This window comes from Dermacentor andersoni, chromosome 5, assembly GCF_023375885.2.
Source record: "Dermacentor andersoni chromosome 5, qqDerAnde1_hic_scaffold, whole genome shotgun sequence".
NCBI classification, from domain to species: Eukaryota; Metazoa; Arthropoda; class Arachnida; order Ixodida; family Ixodidae; genus Dermacentor; species Dermacentor andersoni.
The window spans coordinates 78,264,781-78,286,103 of NC_092818.1; the positions used below are offsets into that span (position 1 = coordinate 78,264,781).

At 44.9% G+C, this 21,323-nt stretch overlaps 2 long non-coding RNA genes across 2 annotated transcripts in view; both read left to right on the plus strand.

Annotated features, from left to right (window-relative positions):
* The window catches only part of LOC140218357 (uncharacterized), a 174,338-nt gene that overhangs the window by 125,755 nt on the left and 27,260 nt on the right, over nucleotides 1-21,323 (plus strand). The gene's annotated exons all lie outside the window — the stretch shown is intronic.
* On the plus strand, nucleotides 4,820-12,406 carry LOC129385015 (uncharacterized). The gene is made up of 2 exons (XR_008612545.2): nucleotides 4,820-4,905; nucleotides 9,989-12,406. It is a non-coding gene; the product is annotated as an uncharacterized lncRNA (long non-coding RNA).

Sequence of the window (21,323 nt, forward strand, 5' to 3'; positions counted from 1 at the left end):
CACGCTCTTGTGGAGTTGGTATTATTTTCAACAGAACTCTCTTGCGAGATCATCATGTGTTTTATGATGGAACAGGGAGGATATTGACATTTGATTGTGTACCATCTTCATTTAGGTTACGGATTTTGAGCATATATGGACCCCCGCAGGCCATTAAGACCAATTCTTTTTTTCGTGACCTGGACGTGTATTTCCTGGACGGTCCTCACGTGGTGCCTGTTGGGGATTTTAACTGCGTCTTAGACACGCGAGCAGATGTGCAAGGCCCGGGCTGGGGTCGCCCTGATTGGAACGCACGGGAGTTGCGTCGCCTCCTCCAGCACCTTTCGTTGCTGGATACATATCGACTTTTTCATGGTTCTTCATTTGCCTACACTCTAAAAATTTTCACACCCTTATGGGTGTAATACGGGTGTATTCATCTTTTCACCCTTGTAAACACCCTTGAAACACCCTTTTTTAATGGAAAAGGGTGTTCAACAAGAAAGCACCCTTGGAACACCCCAGTCTTTCTAATATACACCCTAATTATAAGGGAGTAAGTGAACAAGCTTACAGTATATGATAAATGAACATTGCCAGTTAAGGCGTTGATATTGGCTTTACATGAAACGCGCGCTACCTGCGCTTGAATCAGGTAGCTGGAATGATTAGATCGGGGCATCTAGGCAGCAGCGCGCTGGCTCCGAACAGCGGTCAAAAATGAAGTTTCCCACTAATGTTGATATCGAACGGATGCCACTAACGCGCAGACTTTGCATAGCCAGATATCTGCAAAAGGCTTGATATGATCAATGGCAAAATATTTACAATGCTATCACTGAATACTTAAAGGTGTGCAACCAGTTAGACTGGGAATTGTTAGGAGTGAGGGCTAACGGTAAATAGCTCACCAACTTACGGTTTGTAGATGACATTGGCATACTCAGCAAAGCTGCAGACTATTTGCAACAAACGTTTGAGGACCTTGGCGAAGAAAGTGTAAGAGTCTGATTGAGAGTTAGTATGCAGAACAGAAAAGTAATGTTCCGCAGCCTGGCGAGAGAACGAATGTCATGGTCGGCAGTCAGCCTCTAGAACCTGCGCAGAAATACGTTTATTGAGGTTAATTACTCACAGGGGCCTCTGATCAAGGAAATTAACAAAAATAAAAAATTAGCTGGAGAGCTTACGGCAGGCATTACTAAATCATGACCAGGGAGCTTACTGCTAATCATTGCTTTCTACCGTTACTAACGTATGGGGCCGAAACTTGGAAGTTACCAAAGAAGCTTGGGAAGACGTTGAGGACCGCGCAACGAGCGATGGAATGAAAATTATTAGGCATGACGATAATAGACTGGAGGACAGCGATGTGGATTAGAGAGCGAACGGGGATAGCTGATATTCTGGTTGACATTAAGAGGAAGAAGTCGTGCTTGGCAGACATTGCAATGCGTAAGGGAGAGAACTGCTGGTCTATTGGAGTTGCAGAATGGGTGCTAAGGGAAGGGAAGCACAGTCGAGGACGGCAGAGAATAATGTGGACGTGATGGAATAGGGAAACTTGAAGACACGTGGAACCAGTTAGCACAAGACAGGGGTATTGGAGATCGCTGGAGAAGCTTTCGTCCTGCGATTGACGTCAAAATAAGCTGATGATGATGATGATGTGACGACATCCATGCCAGCTTCGCGGCATGTCATTCATGTTATGACATGCATGCGTGTCATGCACGTTCTGATAGCTCGATTTGCGTCGATTGCGGGGGGGGGGGGGGGGCGGCTAGTAGCGGCGTAGCCAAGTGGGGCACGCCGGGCACTTGTAACGCTCACTAACAGTAAATTTTTTGCTACTATGGCAATGGCCCCGCTCCTTCCCCCTCCACGGTCAATTGGGACCCCACCCCCCCTCACACGAAAAAAATTTTCTGGCTACACCACTGTGGGGAGGGGGGTGTAAGATTGCTCCAGACCCCTCCCCCTAACTTGTCAACGGAAACGGGGGAGGGTTGGGCCGCTGCCACCGGGCCGCAAGCCTTAGGCAGCCCAATTACCGGCTGCATTTCCCTTTGTACGTGAATACTGCTCTAACGTCATTACACTGTAGGATTCGTGGCGGTTCGAGGGCCCCCATGCGACAATAAAAAAAAAACACATACAACCATCAGCAAGTCTTACCTTGAGCAGATCTTTGGGAGCTGGGCAAGACTCTCATAAAAAAAGAAAGCTTGGCACCCCTCTTACATGCATTGTCAACTCTGGGTCACCGCTGACTGCACATTTCCGGTAAAAAAAATCACACAGGAACTCCTCTCGGATTTGTCTAAGTATGCGTAAGCATTGTGACTCTTCCTCATCCACACGCAGTCCATGTCGTTATCAATGTTATGAGACTTGATCCGACGAGTATAAGCGACAGCGCTGCGGCGACACGAGCTGCTGTGGTCGGCGGCGCCAAGTGAATGGCGCAAGCAAAGTACTGCAGGTGGCGGGGCCAGGTGCGCTGTGACGTTACGTTCGTTTTGAGCCGTTATCGCTCTTTAGCACTTCTCAACCGCGTCGAACCATTATCAACCGTTCTCCGGCGGCGGCGGCTGCTTGTGGCACGGCCGCGCGAACCGTATCTCGAAAGCGAACTGCAATTTGGACAGAGTGTGCCCACTGCTGAAAACTTCACGCGCTGTGTTCTCACCGTTTACTTCGCTTTGAAAACAGACGCGCGTACACCTATCTTGAAAGTGATCTGCGAAAAGAGCACAGTGCGGCATAAGCTGAGAGCTTCGTGAGCGCTGTGTTCTCGCCGCTTCAGTCGCGTTGAAGCGAGAGCTAGCACGAAGGTGAATTCACTCGCTGCTGCGGGTTCTATTTTGAAAGGTATCGTGCGGTACGGACTGACGGACGGATGGTTTTTATTTGTGGGTAATTATAGAAATGCTTACGTTATAAAAAAAATCGCAGGGTTCGCGGATGCCGCGATAACAACCAACTCTGTCTTGATCGCCCCCTCCCCACCCCGGGAAAAGGGACACTACGCCTCAACCTCAGTTGAAGAAACGATTATGAAACGTTAACGACAAGAACGGCAATTTTTAACGCGTTGTCTTATGGCCTCCAAGATTTGCGCGCAAAGCTGGCGCGCGCGAACCTGGGGGGCCATAATTGGCTGCTTAATAGCATTAAAGGACAAAAAGATAATACCAAACGACACAGTAAAAATGCAAACAAAGAACTGATCTTCGCTATACTGTTCGGGGAAAAGAAATAAAAAATTAGACAGCCGCAACACACGCCACTAAAGCCACTACCGCCGGCATAACGCGGAACCAACAGTTGGCAACATTCATTCGCGCTTCATTGTCCGCTTCGTCTCCGCAAGGAGAGCCGCCATCCTTTCGCGCCGGCCGTATTGTCATAGTTTTGTTTTTCTGCAAGTCCGCGCACGCAGCTCATCGGTAGCTGCACGGGTGCACGGCGTCGCATTGCGACCTGCGGCATTTTCTCGTGTTCGCGCAATCGGTGTGAAACATGTCCCATGTGAAATATTTGATAGAAGTGCCTCACGTCCAAGTCGAGCCGCCGTACGGGTGTAAGGCTGTGTGCCCCGTTCTCGGAAGCGTCGACGGGTTTCCGGCATGCGGATTTCAGGTACGTGCAAATGCGTTTCGCCCTTCTATTGAGCTCCGCAGCAAAGCGTGCAATATTTCATGTGAAAGATGCAGTGCCCGTCATCATGGTGTGAATTTCGAGCGGCAAACGAGAACTGTGGCGCTTAGAGCACACCGCGGCTGCTAAGTCAGCGTTGAAATTGTTTTACGTTACCGTAATATGTTGCTGTCTGTCTAATCTGCGGCTTGTGGACAGCTAGCCCATTGACTTTTGCTTGTGGCAGCGATAGGTATATAAATGGAAGCGGTAATAATTTTCGAGAGCAGACAGTTGTTTCGCGCGATGTTTGGTCGTGTTCATGGCGTTATGAAAGCTAGAAAACTAACTGGCTTGATCGTGCTTAGTTCCAACTCTAAGGAGCGTAACGTTGGCGCTGTATATGTTTGTTTTCCGTGCCGCGAGTACCACTTTCATGCTTTTGTTGCATGAGAGTGGTAGCTGCTGCATGCCGTCTGGGCAGAATACAATAAAAGCAATTTCCTCACTTTCATACGTATGCAATGTGACGTAACAAAATTTCCAGCGTCTTATTCGGAGCGTAAATGTCCAGTAGAGTTTAGTAAGAAACTCAAATTCTGTCTTAGCTTAGTAGGCGTGAAACAAGTGAAACTCTCATTCCTTTTTGAATTGTTCGCCCAAGCCGCACCGCCCCCAGATGCGTCATCGGGTAATTGACAGTAGCTTTACTACGTGAGTTGTTTTATGCGCCAATATTGCCCCGTTAAGTATCCTGTTAATTTATGCCGACGCTCGTTCATCTTGATTTTAAGCGATTACTATCCCCGAGTACCGGACGATGCCAAACTTGTTGTGAGGTGTAGCAAACGCGGGAAATTCAAAGTGGCGTGGCTGCAAGTTCCTGTTTTTACTTTTCTTGCATTCAAAGCCAACAGACACAGTATCACTGATTTATTTTCCATTTCTGCAGTACTTGACCAATCTAATATGACAACTGCATTTGCTCTTTAATGTTTTCCATTTATGTGTATTCAGCTGGGCTGCCAGAAAATGCTTGAATTTTTTTCAGTATCCAAGTGACGAAATATTTCACTTACGGCCGTGTGTGAAACACGCAAGATGACAAAACTGATAGCAAAATGATGAGATGTTTCTTTTATAGCGTTTGGACTCGACTTTTGGTGAAGATGTCGATCGACCTTGGGCCTGGTAACAGCACACCCGACATGGCCAAAGTGCAGTCTATCAGTTGAGTGCCCCCGAATGGACCATCAACATCGGAAAATGAAACAGAGCCAGGTAGGGGCAATTTTTACTTTGGAACAGAATACTGACAGCTGCCTCTTTTTTAAAGAACTAAATAACATATTTACAAACCCATCCTTTCTCTTTGTGCAGCCTACATAGAATTGTTTTTTGCTTGTTATACAGATCTTCAGAAAGCAGTTCTTCTGAACCCTTTCTGCATGCACAAATAAATAAAGAGGAGTGCACTTTCTGAAGAAATTGATGCACTGAAATGTGCGTTCGACACACAATGAGATGCAAAATAACCAATAACATTAAAGCGGTAAAAAAAAAACAAGTTTGAAACATGTTCTAACATCATAACCCGCCTTGGCATACGGATCTAAATATAACAGCAACAGAGGTGCATGCAGAGAAGTGTTTGTAAATGTTTGCAAGATATGTACGTTGTATAAGAAATTGTTTTTACTTACTCGGAGCTTCTTGGTGCCGTGGCAGTGCAGTAAAAGCTCAAGATGATGCCCCTGCTCCTAATAAAGCACCTTTCGGTTTTAAAATTAAATTATGGGCTTTTACATTCCAAAGTCACAACCTGAAGTTTTGGGAACCTGGCCTTCTTTAATGTACACCCGAATCTAAGTGCATAAGCGTTATTGCATTTTACCCCCATTGGAGGGCAGCTGCCATGGCCTACATTGAAGTTAGGACCAGCATGACTGAGCAGCATGGCATCATAGTAAGTGGGCTATAACACCACGTCAAAATGAGAAATACTGCTTAGAACTACCAACTTCTTGGCTCACAAGCACTTTGCACTAAGTTAAAGGAGTATGGAGTACTGACAGCGACCACTTATGTACCAATTTCTTTTAGGCTGACTCTGTTATTAGGGTGCGAAGCTTCAATTAGTCAAAACCAGCCTAAATTACAGAACCAGCTCAAAACACGCACCATGTATAGCTGGATTTGGACATGAAAATGGAGTCAATTCATGTCGCCGAAAATGGAGGTGGCAGTCACACTATTTCATGCATTTTGCCTAAAACATAGTCAATAATAATTAATCAATTTCTAAAATATTCTTTTCAAAAAGTTTTTTTCAAGCATGAAAGGAGGAGCCAAATGGTGTTCAGGTGCACGAGTGGTTAGTTGCATGGCACTTTTCGCATGTATTCACTGGCTTCTTTCAAGCTTGAAAAAAAAGCTTGTTGCACCTATTGAGCAGTAGAAAGCTGGATTGGTAATTTTTCAGGATGCTCTAGAATTTTTGCACTGACACTCTTGCTTTGAATATAATATTTGAGCAGTTAAATAATCGTTTATAACTAATTACCTAATTAGGAAAAATGCAAGAATTGGTTTCACTTCCTCCAAACAATGGCAAACGACATTACCTTGGTGCTGTCCAGCTACGTGGCACTTGTACATATTTAAAGCTTGCACATGTCAGACAGACCACCTGGTAATTACAAGGCATATATAGCAGTGGCTAAGTTGTGTGAGCCAGCCATGTGTAGCGAATCATGCGAAACGGCCATGTTTCTTTGACTTAAGGGCATGGTAAGATTTACATGCTCGACACCTTGTATCGGTGGGTTCTAGGCCTGTTCGTAGTTTAGCTGCTACATAAACAACATTTCTTCACGTGTAAGCTCATATGCATCTTTCAAGTATATTCCCTCATGTGTCCAAAATAAACCATCCTCGCGCTTCCTTCATTATGTCTTCATCTGTTGCTGTGCTAAATTTTTAACATGCAACTGCACAAATTTTCATCTAGTTTTCATATTTTCTCGTTGTTTGGTGGCTTTATTTCTGAACAAGTTGTTTTCGTTAAACCCTGTTGCACACAGCAGTACACAGCATTTCTGCCTAGAGTGGGAATTTTTTTTTTCAGAGTGACATTAATACACCTTGCCTGGGCAATGTAAGGCATTCTACATAACACGGCCCTGCAATAATGTTTTATATTGCATTCCAGCATCATGCAAAAGCTGTTTACTTACCAGATTAGAATATGTATAAGTGTTGGAAGTAACAGAACTGGAAGAAGCCAGCAGATAATGAGGCCAAGGAAAGCATACAGGAACATGTTTTAAGTTTTTTATATGAAGTAAGAAGTGATAAATTCTAAGTAAATGAAAGTGGATTAAAAGATATCCACCTGTGGGTGAGGAACGGACCCATAACCTTCACATTACGCATGTGATATACTAACCACTGTGGTACTACGGCCGTGTTCAAGCGTCGACAATCTGAGGGGCCATTGTGGACGGTTGAATGCTGCCTCGGTGGCACAGTGGTTAGTGCATCGCATGCCTAATGCAAATGCTGTAGGTTCGTTCTCCCCCCATGCCTGTTTTTACCATTTTCATTTACCTTTATCATTTCTACATTTAAATAGAAAATTACAAATAAGTTTCCATGTGCCTTCCCTGGCATCTTCCAGCTGTGATTCAGAAAAAGTTTGACCCTCAGTATCCTTTCTTCTCATTTGGAAGAACAGGAGCTTCATTTTAAAAATAATGAGTTCACTTTGTTCAGCATCTCAATGTGGTCTCAAATCTTATCACAGCATGTGTATTACTAAGTGAAGTTTTTGTTAAGATGATGATATAGCATGGGACCTAATTAGTAGCCTTTATGTTCAGATATATGACTAGTCTAATAAATAGGAGGATTTTAAGAAGCACTTCTAACATGGTCTGATCATGTGTTTAAAAAAACTAATCTAGCATGATTTCAGGTATAACTGTTGCCCCTGAAAAATATTTGGATCATCTGCATTGGTATTGTTTTTAGAGAGCACCAATACTGCTTTGGTTGAAGTAGCCTCGTGGAACATGAAGCATCGCTTCTTGCTGAGTCAAGGAAATATCTGCATATCTGAGGTGCATGTGTCATATGCTCGAATGCTGTTTAAAGGCTGCTAATAAGAAAATTACTTCACTTGCCTTCCAGAGATTGCTTCAGTAGTCTATGCTACTCGATCATAAAGAATTTACCAGAGTGAACATTCATCACAGTTGGCGTTGCAATGTTTATGCAAAGTACCACAATTGCCTACTAGACATGTGACTGCACTAAAACTTGGAATTAATGACCAGTAAGATTTATGGGACTGCAAAACTTGTTATTACTCCAGAACAAAATGCCAGGCACTTCGGTTATTTCTGCCATAGAGTTTCTTACAGTAATTACTAGAGGGAACTCTGGCGCTCCAGTCGCACCACCATGGGAATGATGGGAAGCACATGGATTTGTCTGATATTCGTGCTTGTGAATTCGGACGTTCTTGTGGCTTCGTATATTATACGCTATATAAATCTTATTGTCGTAAATTTCAGCGCAGTCTATACTCTTCGAAGTGCAGAAGACGGCGCCAACACGCACAATTGCTATTAATTGCAACGATTGAGCTTGTCCAGCTGGCCAAATCGAAAGGCGCCAAACGTCTCAAGGCACTGGTATGCCCGCGGTAACTTCATCAGGGCGTTGCACTCGCTTGTCGTTACATGCCTCCGTGGCTTAATGGTTTCAATATCAGACTTCTGCTCTAGAGTTCCTGTGTTTGAATCCTGTCGTCGGACGATTTTAATGTTTATTTATTTATTACACAGTATATTGTTGAAAATGACTAGTTTACAAAGTCACAAAGCCGCTTGAAGCCAAACAGACGAAGTTTAGGCAAATCCATGTACTTCCCATAATTTCCATGCTGGTACAGCCGTTCTTGTTTGACCTCCTGTAGACACTAATGTCAGAGTTCCCTCTAGTAATTATTGTATGAAACTGATTTCTGCACCTCACTCTTGCAGAAGCGGCACCACACCCGCTGCGTAAACATGCACTACCTTTCGTCCAAGTGCAGGGAATGCTGTGAACTCGCCCTGTACAAAGCCTGCACTTAGTAAAACAAATCACAACGTGCAGTTGCTGTCACGTTGAACTGGTGGAATGAGTATTGAAATGCAGCACCTCCTGAACTAGTTCAGGAAGTGCAGGTTAATCAAGTGGAGATTATATAGTAGCAGAAGTTGAGTGATGCTGCATTACATTCACGAAATATACTTCATGATACTTTTCCATTTATTTCCTCAGTTATTAAGAATCCATTTTGCATTGTTGGAGAAAACTACAGAATGCCAACATATTTTCTAGCATTCATTGGTAGCAAACATGTCAAAACATGTTCTAGTTTCTGGATTGCCGCTTCAACCGTTAACCCCCTAGTTAATTCCGGAAAAATGTACAAAATTTTCCAAATTTTTTACATACTCAATTTTTCGGTGTCATTCTCATTCTAAAAATAATTACTTCATTGGTCTCTGGTTAGAAATAACACAAAAATAAGAGCTGCTCTTGAGGGCAGCTTTCCCTCAATGCCGACTGTAACTCATCTTTGACAATAACTGCAGCATAACATCGGGCAGAAAGAGTGCGACTCGTCATTGGCGATATTGGTACTACCTGCAGTCACTAGTACAGCTTGGGATCAAGGGTTAAAGGTTGCGACTTCGTTGCTGCCCAATTTTAATTCTGCAGCTGTTACACGTGGGTGTATCGTGTGTATGTACGTGTGCATGCATTAAAATGACTTCACGCTAGAGCAAGGCAACTGTAGCGCAGAGAGGCATTAGTCATCTTTATATATTTGCTTTGTAAAGATGCGCTAAGTTTATCTTTTGCAATATAGACTTGGTGCTCTTTGGCCAAAGATGACCTTGTGCTACTAAAACCTATCAATTAGCTTTTTGCAGTAGCAGGTGCTTATTCCTTTTTCGGGATTGGTGTGTGAGTTTTAATTTGTTTTTCTTGAACTGTGCAATTCCCACTCAGAGGACTGCATGTCATCTGAGGTGTTCCTTTTTCAATCAAGAATGTTGAGGTTGTGTTTGTGAAACTCGATTTCTTGCCTCAAACGAGCTTGTACAAACTGACCAAGCTGATAATTCTACCTGCTTATATATGAAATATGTTGCGGTTATGAACCCTCATAATGAATGACACATAGTATAAAAATTATATCTATTAAAACAATTTAATGAAATTTTTCATGTTTTTCGCGTTCGTATTCAATTCTCTACTCTCGTGTCCTGTCTGCATGCCTCACCTCTTTTTTACCACAATGCAGGGGGAAAAGGTTCCGGTAACACCATGCATTCAGTATGGTGGCCCAGACGTGTATGCAAGCAATCTCCTTCATGTGGACCAAGAACTACTCTGCAGTGTCTCGCAGACTTCCATGCGAAGTCCTCAACATTCTCGTCTCAGTGGAATGGCTGCTCATCTATCTGCGTGTCCATCACCAAGACGGCCAGTTGTAAAGCTCCTGTACCCGTTTAAGAAAGCTTAATGATTTTTTTATTTAGTTTTCACGGTTGGCCATAGAATCTTAACATTTTTGATGTTTATAACATTTTTACCTGGCACAAAGTGGTGCAATAACTTTAAACCAGTGTAATGTATTTAAGTGATGCTCACTTTAATGCCTATCTGGTTTTGTTAGTGTTTAAGAAATTTGTATGTCTGATGAGGTAACAGCATTTGAATTTGTCATCGTGGCTCGTTTCAATGAGCTGCTAGGAAAAAAGTCGCAAAACTTATCACACGCCAGTTGTAGCATTTTTGTTTTCATGACTATAGTATACACGTTTCAAAAGATGGAAAGTGGGGAAAAAAACCTGTAGAACATAATCATCCTAGGATTGTCATGTCCTTACAACTCCGCAATGATAATGCCTCATACATCTTGGGAGCACATTGGTCACAATGCCTGCAGGTATACTTGATAAGAGAATAGCTTGCACCCAGATTTGCCACACAGTTGATGGCTGATGGCTTTTGTTTGTCGTCTTCATGTTACTACTATGTATTCAATATTCATTTAGATGTAAAGGACACTAGAGGCACTGAAGTACCAAATGGCACTTGCATTTCAGGGGACAAAGTGCCCAGCATGCCTGTCACAAAACGTGTTCTAGGGGCTACCTTGCCTCTATAGGTAAATGGATACCAGATGCTCTGTGTACAGTGTAATCGGTGTACTTGTCTGAAGTGCTTGAAAGATGTGCTACGGGCTGTACTGGCACTGTCTGAAGATAATGCATGGTTCTAGAAAGCCTGCAGCTGAGCATCTGCCACCATACTGAAGGAACTGTCCTAATTTTGTTGTTGAAATGTAGGAGCTGCAATGAATAGTTGTGAATGTGTGCTCTGAATCTTTTAATGTGAAATGCCTTGATTATTTCCCGTGTGGTTTGACATTTGTCTCGAAATAATTTTTGTGTCTTCAAACAAAGGTTTACAACCGCAATTGAAACAATGTGATGCTAGATGTGAAGCATTAGGGTTGTAAAGTGAATGTTTGTTTTCTTTTAGTCTAATATTAATGCACCTGCCGCTCTGTACAATGTAAGTCTTCCCTCACTTGAGAGGATACTGATAAACTATACCAGTGTTACAAGGCACAAAATGGGACACATGACTAACGCCGCAATTATCTTTTCTGTTTTGCCACCCTGTTCAAGTTTCCTATTTATCATAGGCACATGATAGACAACTTGCGGTGCCGAGAAAACTTTATCCACATCATATGTATTGGCCACGTTCCATAAACCATCTGATAATCTATGTATATAGGGCACCACAGCAAACCTTCTTCTTCTGTTTTTCTTGTTTCTTAGCCTGGCCTTTTACCCACTTTAAAAGCTTTTTGCAGGTTAGTGATAATAAATGCACAGGATAACTAGCCTTTTCGAGCCTATTTGTTGTGAAAAACTGTTTCATATTGTGTGGACATGACTAGCTTACTCAGCTCTTAAGTTTGCCATTACTAATGTCCGCACAATATGAAACAGTTTTTCACAACAAATAGATAGAGAGGCATTCCACATTAAAAGATTGGGAGAGACTTACATTAGCCATGCATCTTTGTCTCTGTTAGGATGCGAATTTCAGTATCTTCAGAACACGTGTGTTAATCTGAAGTAGTCTTTTTGTTGTTTCCTTTTTTACTTCCTTACTTACTGATATGTTTAACTGATGTCTTCATACCTTGTCATGTTCTTACGCTGCGGTTTTTTGCAGTCACCCATATATATATATATGTTCTTCGTATCAATAAAAATTTAGTTGAGAGTTAGCGCTCATCCTGGTCTGCTTCTAGTGTGTGTACGTGTCACTTCGCGCTACAATCCAAGATCATGTTACTGTACCAACTCGCCCAACTTTCTATCCTTGTGTTAACATAGACACACTCAGACTTGTTCTTACTTATGTGACCGGTTATTTTTGTACTTTATAATAAGATGCAGTGCTTTTCGAATGAAAACATGTGATAGTTCGTAGCGAGATTATTTAAAAAAAACTTTTCTGCTTAAAATTTATTTGAACAAGCCTGTGCCATTATTCGGTGCTTATGTCTTTGTATTGGTATGGTTTTACTCCTTATCTTTTTACTTTTAAAACGTGCAAACATTATTATGTAAGCATTTCTCTTTATTTAAATAATAAATACTTTTCTTATGACATTTCGTCACAAATTTTACAATGATTTTGTTCAATTAGGTAAGCTTAGACTAGCTGATTGTTATTCTGATAGCTTAACTTACTATGCCTGTGGGATATTCAATGCAAGCACATGGGGAAAAATAAACTAAATTGTTGGGTATAAGCAGGTCACTGGCAGTAAATGGAGCATACATATATTTCAGGAAATAGTGCATGCTTATATATTGAACAGCATGCACAGCTACACATGCTGTTTCGTTCGTAAATGCTGAAACAATATTCGAAGTGGAAGCGCTTTGTTGCACTTTGTTCTTTGGCTTTCAGTGCTACCTTTAAGTCATATATGTGAAAGTACTAGTAGAAGCATCCCGTGGAGATAAATGACAACTTTGATGAATAGAGGTATAGAATGTGTGCTTAAAACGGCAAAAAACTGCTTCACAGGCAAACGTATGCTTCTGTAGTACTGCACTTGTTACCGTCGCCAATCCATGCATTGCTTGCGCTCTATTGCATTCAATATGAGCTACGACAACGAGCTGTAGTGTCTTTCCCTCCTGGTCGAGGTGGTGTTGCGAAAATTTTTGACCAAGTGGAGGTTTTTAATTATTTCTGAAATGCATGCAGCCATGCTTTTGGCTGTGTGCTGTTTCCACGGAGTGATAAGTACTGGTGCACCAAGGTGCGGGAGATCCTGTGTCCTTTGTGCAGCGCGCGTTGTTATTGCGCTCTGCATCCTGCCGGCAGAGAACTATCACTGCAGAGGAAGATTACGAAAAGCATAGGATGTGTGCATTTCTGCGATCATGAAACTTAAATTTTTTGCCTGAAAGGGTCGCACGTTATGCTACCACATGACGGACCAGAAGCGCAATATGACGACGCCTCACAGATTCTGGCTCATACTGAACAAGGTAGTACCATAGCTAAGGCTAGGCAGCATTCACAACAGCTAGTCTGTCCATTAACTACATGGCTGTAGTGAACGCTAAAATACTTGCAGGGATAACACCCTTTCGGAAGGGTGTTGTCCATGCTACACCCATATTGAAAGGGTGGTGTCTGTGTTACACCCCATAAAGAAAGGGTGTCGTTTGTTTTACACCCATAGGCAAGGTGACGTCATATTAACACCCCTTCCTTTGTGGGGTGTTAATTTGCATCTCTTTGCTTGGGGTGTAGCAATACACCCAAAAAGGTGTCACCCATGGGACAAGTCATTTACACCCGTAAGGGTGTTAAAATTTTTAGAGTGTAGACGTGGCGACGCGGCGCGTCGTCGAGACGGTTAGACCGTGCCTATGTGCCAAGCACTTTAGCTCAGTATGTCACCCGATCTGATATGATAATTTTACATTCATCTCCTGTTTATATTTCCGATCACAGACCACTTATACTTCAAGTTCGCTTCCCTGCTTTCTCATCAGTAAATCCTTGGCGTCTAGATATCCATGTTCTTGCACGCGTCTTGCACGCCTCTGTTTCTAGATCTGACCCAGAGTCATGGGACGCGCTCAAGGTGCAGTGGCGTCTGCATTGTTAAGTTGAAGGACGTGCACTCAGACGACGTATGCCGGAAGAACGGGCGGATACTCCCACGAAGCTCCGTATTGCCCTTCGGGTCAATCAACTGACTCCGTTGATGCGGTCATGGCAACGTGAGCTACGGATTCGTTTCCTACGTCTCATCGCAGCGTCGTCTTTGTCACCTGCTGCTTGGCGATGCAGACATAATACGTGTGCACACCCTGAAGTTCTGCGGTTTGCAAGAAACTCGTTTTTAGACAGTCGAATTCATTCGGTTCTGCGGCCCCAAGAGCACTTCCTGTTACGTCGCCTGCCGCGCGTGATTATTCGCTCTTTGTAACGCATTTTGAAAACATGGCGCGTACGGCTATGCAAATAGACCCCGCCTCTCGAGGATTTCGTACAATGCTTAGTGGGCTGCCTCAGGTTCCACCTGAGGTAGCTGACCGTCTTTGTGCACGACCATCAGCTGATGAAGTGAAGTCATTGTCTTCCATGAAGCGTGGCTCAGCCCCAGGGCCGGACGGGTTACCTGTTGAGTTTTATGCGAAGCATATTACTAGGGCTCAACCCAGCTCCTCAGGCGCGGCGGTGTCGCCTTCAATACGACGTGACACCGTGACGTCACGATAGAGGAGAAACGGGGCTCCAACTCGCGCCGTCACTCGCGGCGTCGCGGCAACTCTTGCAAGATGGGCTGGGTGGGAATCGAACCAGGGTCTCCGGAGTGTGAGACGGAGACGCTACCGCTGAGCCACGAGTACGATGCTTCGAAGCGGTACAAAAGCGCCTCTAGTGAATGCGGTGTTGCCTTAGAAACGAGCTGTTTCTAAGGCTCAGGCGCGCGTCGCTTGCTCAGGCGCACATTTCGTTGCCGCGCCGAACGCTGCGTTGCTCGACGCTCACCGCGTCCAATGCGGGGCGCGTAGTCGCTGCGCCGTAGCCCATTGTCTTACACCCCTTGGCGGGTCGACGGGAACGCTGTCGCGTTCCACTCTTGAAGGCGAAGCAGAGTAACACATGAGTTGTTTCTTCTACTAGCCGAACCAAATATAGCCAAGCAACCGCAGTTCACCAGGCTAAACAGTGGTTCAACAACTAAAATAAAGGCTAGTATGCTTCGCATCCTGGGCTTAACCTTAGCTAAGCCACAGCCATTTTTTATCTAGCGTTCTCGGAAGATATTGGTGCCACTTTCGCATCTGTCATCAGCCGCTGCTTTGAGAACTTTGAATTCCCGTCTAGTTTTCGAGAGGGTCGTATTGTGCTGATACCTAAGCACGATCCATCATCAGTTCGTCCAGAGAATTGGAGGCCAATCACGCTTCTCAACGTTGACTACAAAACCTTCACAGCTGTAGTCACCCGACGCATGAGAAGTCTGATGCCTTCCTGACGCCATCAGGCATGCTCAGTCCCTGGCAGAGAGATACACAGTCTTTCGTTCGTTACGCGTAACATAATGACATACACGCTGACCAGATCAGCTCGTGGTCTCTTAGTTTCACTAGATCAAGAAAAGGCATTCGATCGCCTTGAACATAGTTAGATATTTAATGTACTGACCACGTTCGGCTTTTCGTCAAATTTCGTTGAACTTATTAAGAATGCCTATTCAAAAGTCCGAAGAACATTGTTCCTTGACGATCGTGAAAGTGCACCATTTCCTGTTACTCGTGGTGTTCGTCAAGGGTGCCCTCTATCCCCAGTACTCTTTGTGCTCAGCCTTGAGCCATTTCGGCGCTCGGTTGAGACCCTTACGTATGCGGTCTCCCACTACCTGGTAGCGGTGCTGTGAAGGCGACAGCCTTCGCCGATGACATAACATTATATCTCAGGAATGACGATAGCTTATCCCGTAGCTTTCGAATTGTAACTGAGTATGAAAATGTTTCAGGTGCTGAACAAAATTTTTCAAATGTCGTTATTTGTTCATTGGTTCATCACAGACCCGCCTAAGTCACCTTTTCCGTCTTCAAAAGAGCAATTCTCTTCTTATTTTAGGCCTTGATTAAACCTATGGTGGCATATCAGACTGTGTGGCTCTCAATTCTTGAAGATATAAGGCGAAATATTCAAGATGTTGAAGGGTATGATTTACCCCTATTAGAAAGAAGGTACTTAGCACAGTCTGGGATTTGCGGCCGAGTGTGGTACGTTTGTCACGTTGTACAGCCACCCTTACGGGTTACTAGGTCTCTGCAGTCGCCTTCTCGGTTCCTTCTTCTGGTCGGGAAGTACAGAACTTGTCTGTCGCGTGGCGCTTGGGCAACCACGCTCTCGCGGTGGGATCGCGTTCCCATCAGTATCTGTCCGCTGCCGGCTGCTTGCTCTGCGATTTCTGCTCGGCCTGTTACAGCGTCATCCGTGTCCTGCCCGTGAACTTGCTTGCTATTTCCTTGGTACAAAAATTCGTTACATGTTACCGGGCGTGCACTTATATCGCGGACCACAAGTTAAACGCACCTACATTTTACTGTACGGCCGTGGCATTTTATCGCCACATACAACAGATATGTCCAGATGTAGACATTCTCGAAAACCGTGTAGTAGATACTATGTCAGCCTTACTGCTTCCTCTAGTTCCCCTAGCGCGCCTCGCCCGTTCCAATAATGTGTCGTGGGATGCGATAACGGCATCATTTCTGCCTGGCCACCTAACGTGAATTCATGTGGCGTCTAGAGTGGCAAATGCTTCCAACTCGTGACAGGCTTGAGCGGTGGGGCGTTGTCCCATTTTGGCTGCGCGCCAATGGCCCCTTCAAGAATCCAATAAACATGTGCTGCTGCAATGCGTCGTTGCCAGAATATTTTGGAGGGCCGTGCATACTGGTGTCCTTGGCCTTGGAGTTAACCGCTTTGTTACATCTGGTCGCTGCTCACGTGGCCGCTTCGCACGACTTTTAATTGCTGCGGAGGCCTTTTGTCTATGGCGTAACCGGTGCGAGGCAGTTGCCGCGGGGCATCGCCGCCGCGCTCTGTTTCCACTGCACGCGGTAACAGTTTCGCCCAGGTAACAAGATACACTTATTTTCACAGCACGTTGGCTAACATTGCAAAACAAACTTCAAAGAAGATTACAAATGGCGAGGGCATTTTTATCTGCAAACATATGCTTGGAGAGCAGTGGGGAATGCGACATCAGAAGCAACTTCAATTAGTTCAGGAGGCAGCAGGTTCCATTCGTGGATTGTACGGGGAATAAAGGAGTTTTGGTATGTTGTTGTGCGCGCGCATATTTCTTTTATCTTAAGTAAGTGGTCGCGGCGCCCAGATATGTATGTTGGTGGTTGTAGATAAGTCTCTTTGTTTAGTGGTGTGTGATTGAAGACGATATCTCGAAGGAAAGAGGGGCGCGAAACAACACGGCGTAGCGAAAGATCTTCTAAACATATGTGCCGTTTTATTTCTGTGATGCTGCTTGGAAATGAGTAAATGCCGGTTATGAAACGGGCCGCACGTTTCTGTATCGCTTCTAAGCTATTCACAAGAATTTGTGTATGCGGGTCCCACACAACAGACGCGTATTCGAGAATCGGGCGAACGTTGCTTAGGTAAAGTGTTCTCTTGACATCTAGTGGCGCGTGCCTAAAGTTCCTTTTTATAAAATTAAGTACTCGCCCTGCTTTTAAAGTGATGGTTTGAATGTGACGATTCCATGTCAGATCGGCGGAAAATGTGACACCCAAGTATTTAGCTTCGCGTGTTTCTGATAAAGGCGAGCCGTTCAAGTAATACTGTGTACGGATTGGTTGCCGCTTGCGGGTGAAACAAATATGCCTACATTTTGAGACGTTGAGGGACATAATGCGTGCCTATGCGTCAGCTTCTGGTTCGGACGGCGCCCCGGATCGCCGCGCCGCGCCGGACGGCTAAAGAAAACTCGGCCTTCTTCGAGAGGGTCGAAGAACTGACGTGTGTAGTGCATATTCCCTGGAATTGTTCCCGGGGCGCTGACTTGAACAACACGACCAGGTCAGTTAGGCGACACTTTTAATTCAATATGGCTGACACCCTGAAAATTGTTTCATTAAATGCACAGGGGTTCCGAAGCCCTATAAAAAAAGCCGAAATTCTCAGAGTGGCCCGCTCTAACAATTGGGACATTCTGTGTTTGCAAGAAACAAATTTTTTCACCATTGGACATGTTCTTACTTTCAAACGCACTTTCTACCTAGATTGTTTTTTCTATTTCGCAACGTCACGCTCTAGTGGAGCCGGTATTATATTTAACAGAGCTTTACTGCGAGATTGTTTTTTTATGATGGCACCGGGCGGATATTAACATTTGATTGTGTGCTATCTTCATTTAGGTTACGTATTTTGTGCATCTACGGGCCCGTGCAAGTCACTAAGTCTAATAATTTTTTTCGTGACCTGAACGTGTATTTCCTGCACGGTCATCACGTGGTTCTTGTTGGAGATTTTAACTGCGTGTTAGACACGCGAGCCGATGTGCAAGGCCCGGGCTGGGGTCGCCCTGATTGGAACGCACGGGAGTTGCGTCTCCCCGTTCAGCACTTTTCGTCGCTGGATACATATCGACTTTTTCATGGTTCATTTGTCTGGACGTGGTGACGCGGCATGTCGTCAAGCAGGTTAGACTGTGCCTATGTGCCAATCAATTTAGCTCAGTATGTCTCCCAATCTGATGTAGTAACTTTACCTTCATCTCGTGTTTATATTTCCGATCACCGACCAGTTATGCTCGAAATTTGCTTCCGTGCGTCTTCATCAGCAAAACCTTGGCGCCTCGACATCCGCGTTCGACAAGACGCGCATTAGCGCTCTTGTTTGTGAAGAGTCTTGCGAGCCTCTGTTTCCAGTTCTGACCCAGAGTCATGGGAAGGTGCAGTGGCGTCTGTGTTCAGTTGAAGGTCGTGCACTAAGACGGAGGGGGCGCTGCGAGAGCGCGACCGGATCGGACGTGCAGCACATCGGTTCCTCGGTTTTCGACAGGATCACCGAACTACTTCATTGGACCCTCCCGAAATCACACCCATCGGCTCCGCAATGTATTCCAGTCCCCGTGGATACCTTTCTTGAGAAGGTGGACCCTTTGAAGCTATTCCCGGGCGCTTTACCTCCCGACAACGCTGGCGGTGCCACTAAGCCTAACGGACGCGGCGGCTCCCCGGCGAAGCGGACGCTCGGCTCCGCACCGATCTGCGTCCGATGGCGACAAGAAATTCCGAGGGGAGGGGTTACGACCCCCACGGCATGATGTGGGCGACCATTCCAATAATGTGTCCTGGGGTGCTATAACGGCGTAATTTCTGTCTGGCCACCTACGGGACTTCATGTGGCGTCTACGGTGGCAAGTGCTACCAATGTGTGACAGGCTAGAGCGGTGGGGCATAGTCCCATCTTCGCTGCGTCCCAATTCCCCCTTCAAGAATACAATAAACATGTGCTGCTGTGCGTTGTTGCTAGTGTATTTTGGAGGGCCGCGCATGTTGGTGTCCGTTGCTTTGGAGTTAACCGTTTTATTACATCCACTCGCTGCTCACGTGGTCGCTTCGCGCGACCTTTAATTGTTGCGCTGGCCTTTTGTGTTTGGCGTAACCGGTGCGAGGCAGTTGCCCTGGGACATCGTCGCCGCGCTCCGTTTCTGGAGCGTCTCTTCTGGAGAGTCTCTGCTCTTAGTTACTGTCGTTCCTGTCAGATGAGTTGTTCTTCCTTGGGGAAGAGGAGTTCCTTTGATAGTGATCATGCAGTTTCCTGTGGGTGGCTGATGGACGCGTATGGCTTAATTTTCAACCGGTCTGGTTCTTGTAGCCAGGTCATCAAAAGTATTGAAAGTGCACTGAATGTCGGTGCTCGTGATTTATGCGTGTGCGTTCTCTCGTATATATGATCACTTTTGTATATACACATCTCATACCATCACTACAAAATTATGTAAAATGTCTCTGTCATATCATCATTACACATACTGAACATCATTTTATTTATGTGACAATCAGTTTATGTGTAACTGTGCGCTTCTGTGCTCTATGTGCTTATATGTTTGTGAGTGAGGACCTTGACACTACTTTGAAAACGTGCCGTATATTTTTGTGAAGTCGGGGTTCCCTGCGGTTACGACAGCTCCATGGATGATGCCATGTGAGGTGCCGGGAGAAAGAAGGGTTCCGAGTGACGGTTAAGAGATGAGAAAAAGGATTATCTTAAAAAAAAGTACATGAATAAGTCTTATAAACACGGCTCCAACTATCGGAGCACACTGCATGCTAGAGTCTTTGCATGTCCGAGAGTCACTCACAGCCATTCGGAACCGCTCTTCATGCCGTTTATTTTCCTCTTTCCCCCGTCGAGGAAATTCACTGGTCAATCGCAAACGACTAATCGTTCACCACCACCCGTTCGCCAACGTCCCATGCGACTCCAACGTTGCACAATACGTGGTAACCACGTGGCAATCTGTGAACCTGCCGTCCACGCTTTTCTCGGGAGTTCTCGACAGGGACCCTGTCATCGATCGGTAACCTCTTCGTGGCGGTCAGGAGAGGGACGTTGTTGTCTTGAAGCAAGCGGTAATTTCTGGGCTCTCGAAAAGCCGAATATCTGGAACCTGTCTGGCTGTCCGTAAGACTCGGTGATGCTGATTGAGCTGCCTTGAGTGGACGATGAGGCGGGATCATCACCCGTGACAGCCACATGTCTGCCAGTGAAGCATTCTTTGTTCTCAGGGATTGTCAGGCTCAACAGCACACAATGCTTCGTGCTCTGCACATGTAATCCCGCTGGTGGAATTGTGCCGTCATTGTGACTCGGTGTTTCGTATCGTCTTTTGTTGAACTAAACTCTTTCTAAACACACAGCACCCAGCCAGCAGCTACAGTCAGGAAAGTCCGCGGTGGTCGCAAATAAAGGCTTTGCTTTGAAAAGTTTCGCACTCAGCATGGTGCGTTTGCCGTCCTGTATTTAAACTTGTTTTTCAGAACAGCCCATTTATCCAGAGAAATTGAAGAAATTAAATTTCTTAACACAAAGAATGATTCCTCCCTTGAAGCAATATATCACAAGGAGTAAAACAGAAGAATATATGGAGATATTTAAAACCAGATGTGGTCAAGGTAAGGAATTCCACGTAATGTCATTATGTCACAACGTAGTGGAATGACTTCTACTTGAAATGTCTGAGCTGATTTATGATTCCCAAGCATTAATATTTATTTTGTTCTCCATTGAGCTACGTTGCCGCAATAAATTAGTTTACATTCAATTGGAACGCATATGGTGAAATTTATCTGCTAGAAACATCATGAGCCATTCCACTCTGTGAAGGTGAATAACCAGCGGGGCGGTTTAGCACATGACACAGAGGTACATATAATTTTGAAGAAAGGTCAGTGACATTTTGCGTGTATTTGCGGGCTGCTTTCAAGCTCGGAACAACACTTTTATGTAGCACGTACTGAACAGAA